General features: G+C 31.2%; 1 protein-coding gene across 13 annotated transcripts in view; it reads right to left on the reverse strand.

Moving 5' to 3' along the window:
- Hnf4 (Hepatocyte nuclear factor 4) overlaps window positions 1-15,873 on the reverse strand; it is a 53,857-nt gene that overhangs the window by 12,505 nt on the left and 25,479 nt on the right. The window lies entirely within an intron of this gene.

Below are 15,873 nucleotides of genomic sequence, written 5' to 3' on the forward strand. Positions count from 1 at the left end.
GATCGAACGTTAATCATTTTAACGCTATTTTTGCAACACACTGATGGCACGAGGAATCTACAGGACAGAGGAGATTCTATAACAAGTGGATAGCTATTTCAAGCAGTGTGGCATTCCGAATGAAAAAATAATTTTAGATAAAAGTGGGGACGTTCTGGGCGTATTTGTGTCAAAGAATGAATCAAGATGCATATGAAGGGAGTGAATGGCTTTTTAATCAATTTTAAACATGAATCGATAATTAAGACATTGCGAAAAACGATTGTGTGTGCTAGTTAATAATTAGCATTACTTTGCGGTTTTATATAAATAATTATAACTTCATCAAGACGCAACGATCGATGAAATCAGATTAATCACACCGGCTTTAATTTATATAAACGATCGCATTCTAGTAAATCATTAAAATGGAATTATACAAAAGTCCTTCGAGGGACAATAATTATATAACGTTTTTTTTCCAATAGATATATTTACAACACATCTATTTGCGATGCGATTAGATATCGCAATATTGAACTTATATAACCGATAAGAAGGGACACATGCGATCGCAAATTGTTAAATTTGCGAATGCACAATATTTAAACTTATTAAAAAAAAAGTTAAAAGTTGCTTTATTTTTGTTTAATAAGCAAAGTGGTAAGGATTCGATGTGGTTAGTGGATTTTCGCAAGGCGAACGGGGAAATCCGTGGGCCAAAGTTCGAAAGATCTCAAGCAATAATTCGGTGAGTAAGATCAGTAACGTGCTTTGTATGATATGCCCCGTGCAAAGGTTATACACGTGATATGAACGGTAAAAATAGAAGAAAATGTATTTAAACGAGCAGACAGACTGACCATTACCAGAACATTAGGCGGTTACACGTGCGCTATTATCGGTTATGTTATAATTAATTATCTTATCGAGAAAAAATGGCTATACATAAAAAAATATAAATATATTTACATTTTAATTAATTTAATTTTAAATACAATTAATAAAATCATTCTTATCACTTATAAAAGTATTGGAATAAGTATTTTACTTATACAATACTGATAATAAATTTAAGATTTATATTTATAAGGAAAGATTCATATACATCAATAATGTATCATTGAGTATATGAACGGTGATATTTTGCTTTTCGAAAGCTGATGAGTCGAACAATAATCGAACGTCAAATCAACATGTGTATTTTTAACTATTAAACGAAGTCACAAATTCATGCATTAATACATGTATATACATAGGAGATTTTGCCTTTCTTGTGTATGTTAAAAACGTGTTTTCTTGGATTAGATTATATATTTTATCACGTAGCACGCTATTATTTTATACGTACTTATAGACGTTTCGAAATACTCCTGACGCGGAAAAACCAATTTTATATAACAACGTCGAGGTGATCAAGTATATTAAAACCTCATAATTTATAGATTTGCATTGCGTGAAGAACGCTTGGTAGTTTTTAATAACCGTCGCGTTGTTAAATATAACTAAAAGATCAGTCGCTAGATAACCTAGTTTTCCTAAAACGAAATGTATTCATATATCATATAGTAAGTTTATTGATTTATAAAATAAAATCAAGTGACGGAGGGAGCGCTTAATTAATAAATTTATTAATTAATCATATGTGTCGGGATCACCCTTAATCGATGCGTTGAAATAAATAAATTTGTGTCTAAAAATCTTTGGTGTGAGAAACGGTTTCTATATTAATATTTCCGAACAATAAAGGGTCACTGCCAAAAATCTCCGCTGAGCAGTTTATCGGAAATTTGACATTCCATGGAATGAGAACGTCCTCAAATTAAGGATGTCGAATCAATCATTACGCCATTATACACGCTAGAGTCTGATACGTATTATACAAAAAACAAAGAGCCTGGTCTCGCTGCGAATCATCAGGGAAGCAATGACTACAAGGAACGTTGGATTTATCCCGTCTTCAATACAGAAACATTTTCGTTAAACACTTAAAGTAGAACCACGATTTTGCATCAGAAATTAAAATCCCGAGATGAACGGAAAAACGGCGAATCGACAAAAAAAACTGTGGAAAGCTTTTCGATTTTGAGGCCGAAAGGGTGTGACTTTGCAGCCAAAAATAGACGCCAGAAAAATCTGGTAACAGTTTATTGTTTCATTTACTTTTGTGTTTTTTGTTGTTATTGTTCTCAGTCTCGCCTCGAATTGCTTGATCGTCTACCAGTGTGGCAAAGTGTCAGATCTTTTATACTCTTGATTCAAGTCGTCTCTCGTGAATCACAGATGCAGCAATTGGTTGGCCAATTGCATCGCTTGCATGTTCGAATAAGTGAAACACATACAATCGAATCAAGATGTGGACGCTCTCAACACACTATTGGTGAGAAATATAATAGGGTGACCATGTGAAATTACACGTTCAATTATTTTTTCCTTTTTAATTTAATTTGTTGAGGAAAATGTAAAATATTACTTTCTTACTTATTTAGTTTATTTATATTCATATTTAAAATAAATTGTTTGATACTGTTTGCATTTAAACTTATGTTATAAAACCCCAAAAAAATACACAAACAAATATTGCAGGGACATGTTATAATACCTAGCGGAAATTTTGAGATACATTTAAATAATTAATATAAGCGCAGCGACATCTAAAACATGCGAATATTTAATACAAGTTTAAGATATATTCAAACAAACAAAGAAAAATAGCATCGCAAACGTGTTTGAGCCCGACACATTATAATTTTTAATTCTTTCTTTTAATACTCATAAGCCAGCGCTGCTTTAGTATTGGTAACGTTCCCATATAGGTGTAGACAAATTCGCGGAAAACTGTATATGTGTGCATACATGCGTACAACACAACGATGATGAGCGTTGACTTATTGGATTGACTATACATATACAGCGGTTTTTTCGCAGGAAAGACGCATTGTCTATTGTATCCTTCACGCACAAAATGGTAGTTTTTTCTGGTCATTACGGTGTATGTTCAGTTACGCAATTGTGATATTGAATATTTACTTATGTTATTAGGCCTTTTGTCAAAACGCGTGGCTATTTAATTTTATAGGTTCGAAATTGTCATTTGAATAATCTTTAACTACTAAAAAATAAACGCTTGCAGTCAAAATACCGGACATTTTACTATTATGTCGTTCATATATGTCTATATATTATATATGTGAAAATAATACAATAATTTGCGTCGACTGTTCATCAAATCAGATAACGACGTTTCTTGGAAGCACTTTGAAAAGCACGCTTTGGATTGGCGAATCAAACTCCAAAGAAATCCATCTCTCCGACAGGCGCATATCAATGATTTTGAGCCACGTCTCATGACAGTGAAATTAAGTCGTCGCATTTTTGTAGTGTCTATGTCTCAGGCCCCCAATTTATGACTTTTCAGCGGCGAAGTGCGTCACTGTTCGACATTTGATTTTTTTGAGAAGAGACATTCTCCTGAACTGCAACTTTCAGAGATTCGCGGAGTGAGGCACTATTCAGGATGAAGTCACGTCATCTACCGCAGCCCAATATGACGCGTCGCCAAGGGTCTGCGCCCCCGGATAATGTGCCACAGGCGTATATGGTAAGATACATTCCCTTTCGCTCACTCGAGGGTTAAGCGACGAGAGTGAGTGAGAGATAAGGGCGTGCGTTACTGCTCGTATACTATGCTTCTAGGGGCTTTTACATTTACTAGACTTTCCACTCAGTTTTAGTGTTATATATAATTTAAGTAAATAAAACCATATTAAATTTAATTATATTATCCATTGAAGAATTTATTCTTAGCTAGGCTAACCTAAGCAATATTGTAGATTTTAAAAGTAATATTTTTTCATACATAAAGCTTCATAAGCACTGGCGAACGATTATGCAAAATGTTTATGGCAATGAATGTGATGACTTAACGTATATAAATAATACCTATACAATTAAAATACATATATCATATAACCGTTTAGGCTCTTATAGTTAAAACTATGCAAATATGTATATTATAATATTTATATCTAACAATCATCTTTAATGACTGCTAGCTAACAATTATAAAGATATTTATAGTATGACTATGACCTAAAACACATTTAAAAGTACAACAGGTCAATCTAAGTAATAACAGTATTTTTTAATAAATAAGCGTTAAAATAAAAGCTCAATATATTATATTGAAATATAAAAGAAAAAGTTAACTGTAAATCGCGATAAATCTTCGAGATTTATAGAGAACCACGAGATGTCAATGCGAATTATTTTTTTGTTAAGTTAACATTTTGTTGTTAAATTTTACCTAATAATCGGGGGTTCCGGCAAAACGAGTTTCATGAATGAACAATGATAAAATGATTTATTCAAAGTGATTAATTAGTTTGCGAAAAAATTAGGAAATATTCACTGTTGATTGATGCTAACAATAATTTATAACTGGTTTTATACGTTTATAGAATGGTAAATTAGCAATGAAAAATAGGCACAAATATTTTAACGCGTGTAAAATATTTTCGCTACGCCGTTGAAAAAATAAATATTAGAAATCTTATATTTTATATCATAAATATTATATTTTCACATTAATAAAACATACGCGACACGACAAGTGTAAATTTTCACTTCGCTATAAAATTATCGCCTCGCTGAGCGGCGAAAATTAATAAAGCCTATTTTCACGCACGGAAAATTTATAAGCGAAAACATTTTACGACACCTAGTGACCGACTATTTAAGCCAAGTTATAAACCATCCTCTCGGGTCTAAAATATTTATATACACACTGATACTAAAATGGCACAATTGTATCAATCTAAGCGCGTGCGGATCAAAAGCATCCTGATCGAAACAAAGTGCAATTAGAGCATATTGCTGCTAACACCTCATACTTCTCTTCGCCATCTAAGTATCATTTTCATAAGGAGACAATTGTGTCGCTAGATTTCAAACTTGTCTACGTGTTAATATATACATGACAAGCATTTGAACAAGATATTAAAACTCAGGATCAATATGTTTACCATAGTTTGCCAAATCTAAACAAAATGTTATTATATAATAATCTGAATGTAAATCCTATTGCCTCGTTATTGCAACTAAGAAATAATACTATGCTGCATCAGTGACTTGGGCGAGTTTGATATCTAACGACACAATTGCCAATTCGCGAGTTACCGAAATGTATGCGTCCGGAGAACGTGTCATTACGTCGAATCAAAGAAGCGTTTTTTGTCATCCTCTTTGCAAATGATAATATGAAGTCTTAAAACCGCATGAGTTTCAAGAAAAACTACATTCTAGTGATAGATAATATGTGGGAAAACTGACGTCAATCGCTGGTGAGGGAAATGACTAGATATAATCAGCAAAACGGGCCCTTTGAGCCTTGACTATAAATTTGATCGCATAGTAGGGCTTCACACATCGACGAAAGAGCCCTGTAGGATTTTTGTTTATCAATTTAAGTCTCATATTGATTATTTCTGTTGCTTACATCAAAACTATGTATTTTCCTAAATTAAATCAACATAAATACTATCACGCTGCTTCGCGTGATTTGATAGTATACGCGCAAATAAATAATATTTTATTAGCGTGAAAAAATAATGTTATCACTAATTAATTAATTTATCTCCATTCTATTTATAGGTATTTTACTGGCATATATTTTTTATTTATACAAAACATCACGAGGTTGCCTCGTTGATCACTTGCTAATCGAAGAATTCCACGAACTTTTAATGTATAATGTGCCCGTATCGTAAAGAAAGCCAAAGGTTATGTTTTGGTTTTGAAATAATTGAACTCCGAGAGTCAATAACATTTGTTGCACATTTCACTTATACACCAACACATATAGATTGTTTTTCATACACAATTAATTATGATATAATTTTAAAAACAATGTGAGTGTAAAAAGTATTATGTTATGTGAAAAAGAAGCAAGCGAGTTTCTGTATTTATAATTTGACATTGCGTAAATAATCTGTTTTAAAAGAAAGATATTTGCAGTTACTGTTGTTTTTCATTTCTAATCATTACAATCGAAAATAAATTGTGAGAACTACACCAACGGAAAGTTAACGCACCGTTTATTTATTTTAATGCACAAATCATACGTTTTATTGCACACTACAAATAAAATGTTGCTCAATCTTATATTTTTTATTGAACATAAACATATTTATTTAATGCTCATTTTGTATTATTTTAATGCACAATGAAACAAAATATTTATATAAATAGATACCAAGTACTGATCACGCCTAATTGTTGGCTACACCAACGGAACGCTAATGCACAGTTTATTTGTTTGAACATAGATATATTTATTTAATTATTGTAATGAAACAAATATTTATTTAAAATAATTCCATTTTAAATCGCACCCATTATGAAATTCGGAACTGATAATTCACGATTTACTTCCTTTTACAATATCAACAAGTGGTGAAGTTGCGATGCAAATGATCCTGAAGTCTAAATTTTTAACGATGGTGAGCTAATTGAGAAATAAGATAATACCAAGGAGACAAAAAGTAAACTACCAAGGAAGAAGATTATTCCTACGCTTTCTGAAGCTTTATCATAAATTGATTAGAGACAGGAAAAATAACTCATGTGTCAAAAGTAGATAATATAAAGTTAGTGGCTAAAAGTTATATTACAAATTAAAAATAAAAATACTTTTTTTATTATTTATTTTGTTTGATTTTTATTTCAGAGCGTGAGAAATTATAGTATTTTGCAAAAATTAAAAAAAAGGTTCAACTTGACGATTTATTCTCTATGTATCGTTGCATGAATTATTCCCTTAATTTCTAATAGTCTGAGTGAAAACATTATACGGATATTTAACGTCTTTCGCTTCTAAACTGTCTATGAATTAAAAACTAGTAATTCCTAATAAGAATTGGAAATTTAATCATTTATTTTAGAAACATTTATAATTTTTATACTAAACTTGTTTTTTGTGCTCTTTTTTAAATGAATGAGTGAGGCAACAAATAATTATTTATCTTCAAGAAGACACCAGTAACAAAAAAGTAGCACAGAAATAAAATAAAACCGGATCTAGAAGATAAAAGTCGAGGATCGATAGAGATTGAAAAAATACACTACTAAATTCAACTTCCAATCTATTGCTTTGAATTCTGAATGAATATTCTTAATCAGTTAAAAATAGCTTATCGACAATCTCACAAAATAAATATTACACCTTTTCTATTCTTGTTATTATATTAATGTACCATTACAAATTAAATCAATTTTAACATATTTGCACATTATTTGCAATTCACACAGTCCAACCACCTCAAATTGGGTCTATCAACTTATCGTTCCTTACATAACATTTACTTTTGAATTATATAATGATTCATCTGGTTATAGTGGTTACCCTCATAATATAATGAAAAGACCTACAGCTTATGCATAGCGCATTTTGCAACAAGAATCATTCACAACCAAGTCATAAAGCTGGATCGATAAATTCTAAAGTGGCCAATAAAACAATGCAATTACATACAAATTAACTACTGCACAATTTCGCTGAGAAAACGCATTACAAACACGATTGTAACACGCCATAAAGGGTCACTCGATTTTCCGACTTAACCAGCGTGACCCTATTTCGATTAATTTACAATGGCATAAATGTCCTTATCGTTGTTTTGTATTGTTTCGCGCAAATTTGCTTTCCCAGACAGATCAATCAGCGGCTTTGAGTGTTTGGGGTCACGAGAGATAGCAAAGGGAAAATTATAATCTATGAAATTTGACAGTTAGTGGGGTTAGTAAAAATATTATGAGAGCCGTTGCCTTATCGCGCAGACGGTAAATTAATTTGGAAAGACACACACGGACATAAAAAAGCGAGAAATGACAGCGTTTAAGAGATAAGGAACTACCGAACGCGATATGACGAAGCAAAAAAGAAGTTAGTACACGCATACATATGTACGTTCTGGCAATCGTAAATGTTTTTATCTGCACTTCCTTATCAGGCCATTCGGGAGCCACCGTGACCCGGATAGGCGTTTATATATCTTTGAAAGAAACGAGGGTTTCCACAACAAATTCACGACTTATCGTTCACGACTGATTGTGTCTGTAACGTTTTCGTTTAGGAGACAAGTGCCGAGGATGACATAAGTGATGTAACGAACGTGGCGAGTGAACATTCCGCGGTTTTGGCGCAGAGTACACATGTGTGTGAACAATTTGAAGAAAATATACTCAGCACCAATAATCAAGAAAATATAATATTAGATATTATGTACATAGAGAGACACTGTATATTTACAACGTTGTTGTAACTGTTAGCGTATTTGTTCAGCCAACAGAGTGTTTTGCAGCGTTTGTATATTCGCATTTTTAGCTGCGGTTCGAATCCGAAGTGCTAAATAATAATACACAACCATGAAAAATTTTATCTTTAAAAGTCGTAAGGTAATAAAATACTGTATTGAAATTCTTCGACAACAATTACACAGTAACTTAAGTAACTAATTATGATTGTAAATCTACTGCTGTAACGTGACTAAAATAATTCAAAATAAATTTTAAAAATATTATTAAAATAAAATTCGATATTTGACTATCATCTTTTATACAAAACTATTTCAATATATACTATGATAAAAACGTAGATTGTCAAATCTAAATCACTGTCTGGCGAACTTTGAATCCTCCCGTATGCATATCTAATAAATATTATATAATACATTATTTACGTTAAAAATAAAACGTACACTGATGATGATGAAACAGCTTCCGTGAAAACAATCATTTTCGCACATACATGTAAATAAAACGAGCAGATAAAAACAATAAAGAAACACTGCATAGTATATTAATATTAAACATTTGTTTAAAGGCAGTTAATTTTTTTTTATTAGTTATATTATTTTTAATATAATTTTTGAGCGACTTAACAATTAATAACCTTATCATATTTTTTTACTCAAGAGTAAATCAATTAAGGCTAATTTATTTTATTTTTTTAATGCAAATCTAACTATCATAAATTGACAGGTTTCTCCAATGCGCCATGATGGCCATTATACAATAAACATTTAAAACAGAACTATAATGGTATACACCTAAAATAAATGAGCAGCATCCCACACAATTTTTTTCCAGCTCAGAATGTAATGAATTGTAATTCAACTCTCCTAGCAAAAAGGCACTAGGATACAAAATGGTCATTATTTTGGTCACTATCCTACAAAAAAGAATACTTAATAAGAATAGAACGCGTCTTGCCATCGCACTACGGAGTGAACAGGGTAGTAGTATAAAATGGAAATCGAGCGTTAAATACCCGAGCGAATATTTTGACGCTTGTTACCAAGCGTTGTCACAGCAAATTCAAGGGAGGGGCAAGTGCCCCGCATGCCCCCCCCCCTAATGACGTCCCTAATTTTGTGTTAAATACTTAATATTATATAATTTAATAGGAGTGAGACGCAATTATTTTTCTGTTAAGTAATTAGCTATATGAACGTTTATTTATAGTGAAGTAGTAAGTGTAAACAAGGGATTGATTTTTGTATCATCCGTGTGAACGATGCGATGAATCGATAATGCTATCTTGATACTTGATGTCGAGAACAATATGGTACTGTTGCCTCGTGAAATCCATTAAAGATCGTCATAAAGGATATGCGTTACATATTAAAAATATATATACAGGAAGGAAATACAGATAAAGGGACTGAAGTCTGAGCCAATACAACGGCTACTAATTTACAAGTGGTTCGTCTAATCAATTCCTCCTCCCGGTCCTTAACATTTGAAGCCTATTATAAATGTGTTTCAGCTGCTATACATTTCACACCACGATTTAAAAAACATGATCCTCCAATTGATTCGAAAGCATTTTATTCCACGTCGAAAGAGTAAATTCAAAAAAGGATGCTGGATAGAAAAAATGTTGGGTTTGCACTTTGGGCATGCATACTTGACTAAAAATATTGGCCTGTAGATATTGACGATCAGTTGATATTTGGAGAGATGGAATTTAGGAACATCTAAAGCAGACTACCATACACGAAAGATAATAAAATCGTGAATTTCGCGAATACATTCTGAAAAAATATTCTCATTCAAAAAATATTTTATTTCGAGCATAATGTCTTTAAAATCACAGTAAATTTACCATTCACAAGTAACAAATATGAGAGACACTACCGTGGAAGGCTAGTAATACATTTTTAAAACAACCAGAGTATAGTTGTATTATGTAACTCAAACAAAAAACTTCAATGAAGATCATTTACATATATACATGTATCTATTACGACAGTACAAGTGATAGGTTAAAATCGATTTGGCAAAAATGTAAAATTATTATTAATTATCATAAGCAGTGAATTAAATTTATTTTTATTTTCAAAAACATGATGGTTTCAACAGTGAGTATTACCAATATTTGAATAAATATTTTCGCTGTTGAGTGTCATCGTTTGACAGTAACAATACGAAAAATGCTCAATAAACACCAAAAGAATATTGACATCTAAGCGACTGCGTTTTCCTCTTTCGAAATGCTCTACAAATCTGTGGTTTTCTCAGAACTGAATCCTAATCTATAAAAATCAATATATGGACCAATTCTCAGAATTTACATTAGTGTGACGAGACAAAAATATTTGATAACTACAGTTTAAAGTTCATCGTTATGACATACGTTTTAGAAATATGTTATACATATCATAAACGGAGAATTCCAATGAGAGAGGAAAATATAGTCTAATGGATGTTCATGGTTGTTTGCACAACCGTCGCAAAATGTTAAAAAATACTAATGACACAAAGTGAAGGCAAACACCGGAGACAGGTCATAGTTATTATTATATTCTATATCTGACCGAATGAATGGAAAAAATGAAGCAAACAAAGACGCTGCTAATTAAATAATCACATATGGGGGTATATACATATATGCACAATGTCACCAAATCAAACAAACATCACGTTTTTCTTTCATAAAGGAAAATATAATAACTTACAATAAAAAGGTAAAGCGCGAGTGATAGAGCACGTGGAAAAGAGGCGCATATAAGGACAAATGTGTAATAAAATAATAAAACTTTAAAGTATCGATAAATGAAATAAAATATTATTTTCCACTGCAAACCTGCCAATTAAAATTTTATAATAACTATATAAAAGAAACACAAAACATACTATAATTAGAATATACTGGCGCGTATATAGCATCATAATAACGTCAATATTCAACTACTGGTTACAACATAATAACCGGTCTTGAAATTAAAATGCATACAATTTAAGTTTTGCATAAAAAATATAAATATAATTAAATTTAAGTTAAAAAATATATGTATATGTATGTTCATATATGACTAAACCAAACGTCTGCGGTGCATAACTGCGGTAGATAAAAACGTTAACTCATATTTAATATGATACAAACACATGCACATGAATTAGTCATTATGCTTTCTTTGGATAATGTGGTTTATTAAATTAGCATTTATGAAGTTTCGATTCAAGCGAAAACTGCAGGCTTTGACGCGAAATATTATCGCGGTTAAATATTCTACATAACAGAGTAACGTATTAGTTAATTTTTAATTAAGGTATAGCTTCGAAAGTAAACATACCTTAAGCGATCTAAGAAACACGCGAATATATCATTACATTTATTTTTAATCTTCCGTTGCAAAATGACCCAATGCAAGTATTACAAGCAAGTAATACAACAAGGTAAATACAACCAACAACTGAAACCAGTGACAAATATTTTATTAACTATAATCATTATTACAGCTAACAATCAATAAATTTCACAATGGCTTTTTTTTACAAAAAATGTGCCAGACCTCACTTCTTGTTAAGCGTTTTACTAAAAAAAATATATTCAAATATCACTTATATTAAATTTAAGGCCGCTTTTTCAATGCCACGAAGCGCACAAAAAATTAAGCAAAATTTATATGAGAGATTTATTTATTTCAAAATTTATTGATATGGGAGTATTGGTCAAAGTGTATTCAAACCGAATTTTGGTCAATAGGAGGGCGCAAAAACAATTATCACTTCTCAGAAGTCAAAAATTCACGTCAAAAGCAATTATATCGTGTCGGTGCCTTTGCAGTGGCAACATTCGGTAACGAGCGTTCCCACTGCGACGACACTATTTTATTGCTTTTGACTTCTGAGATGGATAATTGTTTTTTACGCTCTCCTATTGGTCAAAATTTGATTTAGATATGCTTCATTCGCTTCTCACTTATTATGAGTCGTAATATTTTTGTATAAAATCTTATTATTAGCTAATAAATAAATGTTGTGCAATAATATGTATACAACTTGCTTCCGCGCACCCAATTTAAATAAAGTATACACACACTATATTACTCATCGAGATGTTAATTATAGATATTATATATTTTGTTGAAGACAATTTAAATGAGTGTGCATTGATCAGAACAGTGAACACCCCATGAACAAATATCTGCAACGAACCCTTTTCAAAAAAAATTCGAAGATTTACCTTATATAAATGCACAAAAACTTGTTTTATGGAACAAAGTATTTATTTAAGTTACATAGTTCCCATTTAAATCGCTCCTTATTTTGTTTGAGTGTTGAGAGTGACACCATCGCGTAGCATACACGTTAGTGTTATGGAAGAAAAACTCTTTGTATGATTATATTATTTTTAAAACAGTAATTTAAAGACTTTCTCTACATAAACCAATAAAATAGTGTACATACATATACTACTATGAAAGAATATCTGATGTAATTGTGACAAATCTAAATTGTATTAAGTTAAATAATGGAATCTCATGCATTACATTATAAACTCAAATAGAAAACACCTCTTATATGTTATGTCACTCAAAGTGGACAGTAACAAAATACAGTAACCATATATTATATAAAATAAATATATAATACATAACCTTAGTTTTGACAGTCTTTAACGATAATGTTTTATTTATATATTATACAAATAATATATTCATAACCTAACAATCTTTAAGATATAAACCGTTCAAGTGACACACCTGACCACACGTGGTAATGCAGCGGCGTTGAAAAATAAAGTAGAAACCGCATTGTGCACAAAGAAAACCCAGCATAGATGCAATGATTAACAGTTTTATTTACATGATTACGTGGATCGTCTCGTAAGTGAAAATATGCGAATGCATGACGTATGAGTGAACTAATATTTGATCAGGAACGAGATCCTCTACCGAGATATTCCTCTTGGTTCAACGTCAGCAGACATTTACGACAAATAAAAATTGTCGTCATTGAATGACGCCATGGTGGCACAGAATAGACTGCTTGGATTAACTTGAACGTGGAGATTCGATCGAACGTAAAAAAATAATTTATCAAGACAAATAAACGCACGAGCATACGTCACGGACCAAGAGAAACGCTTGACCAGTAAAAAAAATTACCGGTAAGGTGTCTGACTGTCTGTCTGCTGTTGCGTAAGTATGAATAATTAATTGAAAAATTCTTCGAATGCAGATTATACTTTATTTTGTCATTAGGTTGTCAGTGAACAAGCTTTAAATTTTATACAGAGCACATATTGTTAATATTTCATTTAAATTAATATTTAATTTGCTATAAAACAATGAGTAAATATGTACCGTCTTACTCCAACGACAAAGCAGCGAAAACGCTCGTACAGTGAGCTCAGACGTCATGATATTTTCACAGCTTATTATATCTAGAATTTCTAGGTCAACGCAAATATGTTCAGCATATATAAAGTTATTTTCATTAATAAATTAGATAAATTACAAAATAGGGCAATAATAAGTATAACTGAAAAAATGGATATTCAATAAATATTAAATATTAATATTACATAAGTTATAAAAAGTATATAATAATAGAAATAGAGATAATTTAAGGATATATACGGTCAAGGAAATATTGTACGGAGTTGTGAATTAGTATAATAATATTCCTAGGACAAAACAAAACATTCACTGACTGGCCAACTTTTGCCCCCCATTGGAAAAAGTTGAAACGACGTTCCAAAAAATATAAATTCTTTCTTTGCAACGACTGCATGTATTACACGATCAGTCCACACCAGACTGACGAAAATTTAAAAAAATATTTAAATATCTGTCAATGCGATTCGTCAGTCCATTATTCAACGCGTTACACGTTCAGTCTGGCGTCAATCGGACCACAAATATGGACTGAACTGATGCCATACTGAACGTGTAACCTATGTTTTAGTCGATGAAATGTATATAATGCTTGATGAAGTTACGAAGAAGCAATCAGTTGAGTTCTTAAATTCTATAAATATATGTATATATATATATATTATTACAACACATTTAAGGACGGAACGTCTCAGACTAATAACTCTGAGATTTTTATTTAAAAAAAATGCGCTATTATTAAAAAACCGTCCCCAGCTGCAGTTATAAATTATATTACACATAATAATTATTAATATAGATGTCACCGATTCCCAGACTGGTGGTTAATACTTGCTTGCAGCTATTCATTATATCTGATTGACTTACTCAGTTGTTACAGATTTACTCCATTGTAACGCATTGGGCTTACAACGGAAGATTTATTAAAAAAACAAATAAATGCTTGTGTATATCCCCAGAATATACACAATGGTTATAAGTAAGTTTAGAACTTTTTAACGGAAGATTAAGCTGTCGATAACTCGCTTTGGATGCCGAAAAGAAAGCAGGCGCGAGACTTCTGACATTGAAATCGCAGTGTATATGTTAAAGAATAAAGAAAATGATGTTTTAAAGAAGTCTTATATACGAGATTTTGAAATAACACGGTCCAAAAAAAAAAGAATTATTTATTCTAATACGATTCTCAAAAATTCCAATTCGAAAGAGACGAGCTATTTATTTGGATGATAAGTTGAAAATTTTGGACCATCTTGGGAGAGGCGAAGGTTCCACATCTGTGGGTAAAGGTTTTGGTCTGAACGAAGCAACTATTAGAATAATTAAAAATAATGAAGATCCTATTCGGAAATCAGTTCCAAAAGTGATCGTATAGTCGAAATGATATTTTAGAGAAGATGGAAAAAGTTTTACTATTATATTATTTTTCCTTAATTAAAATACGTACTTATGTATAATATTTTAATAAAAATATTTTTAGAATTTATTTATTTGGTTTTTATTATTATTACCTTTTTTTAAACGATTTTCTATACTACAATACTGTTATTTTTTTAAATAACACGATTTTTTATGGAACGTATCCACCGTGTAAAAAAAGAGTTGGGTGTTTATTAAAATTAATATCAATAATATGATCATATCAACTAAGGTGTTTCACAATACAAAAACAACTACCTAAGTACTGTCTAAAAACAATGTAATATAATAGAGTCGTTTTAAACATCCATTCAGTATCTAAACATCAATATACTACAATTTTGTTTATTTACACAGTGATGATGCTAGCCTTCAAGAGACAATTCAATACAGTACTATGTCAACTCAGAATGAACATTTTTAACTCATCGTTGCGTTTCATTTCATCTACACGCATTAGCATAAACACATAGTGAATTGTATAAGATTTTTCTGACAGAAACAATCAATCAGTAATAAGATAAGCGGAGGTCTTGTTTAGGCAATTAACTGAACTTGATCATAATAATTCTCATTCATGAAGAAACAAAAATATGATTCAGAACAAAAATGTATGTAAACTTCTAGACTAGACGTCCAACGATCAATAACACATAAACAACAACAGGCTATTAATTGCTTCGGAATATCAATTACTATATTTATAACACAACGATCGCTAGACGACGTCGCAATCGTACATAGATATGACCTAATTAATTTAATATTGAGATTTTATTATCGCGATACA

Source organism: Plectrocnemia conspersa, unplaced genomic scaffold (assembly GCF_051122295.1).
Source record: "Plectrocnemia conspersa isolate PC_06_02 unplaced genomic scaffold, ASM5112229v1 ptg000004l, whole genome shotgun sequence".
Classification (NCBI taxonomy): Eukaryota; Metazoa; Arthropoda; class Insecta; order Trichoptera; family Polycentropodidae; genus Plectrocnemia; species Plectrocnemia conspersa.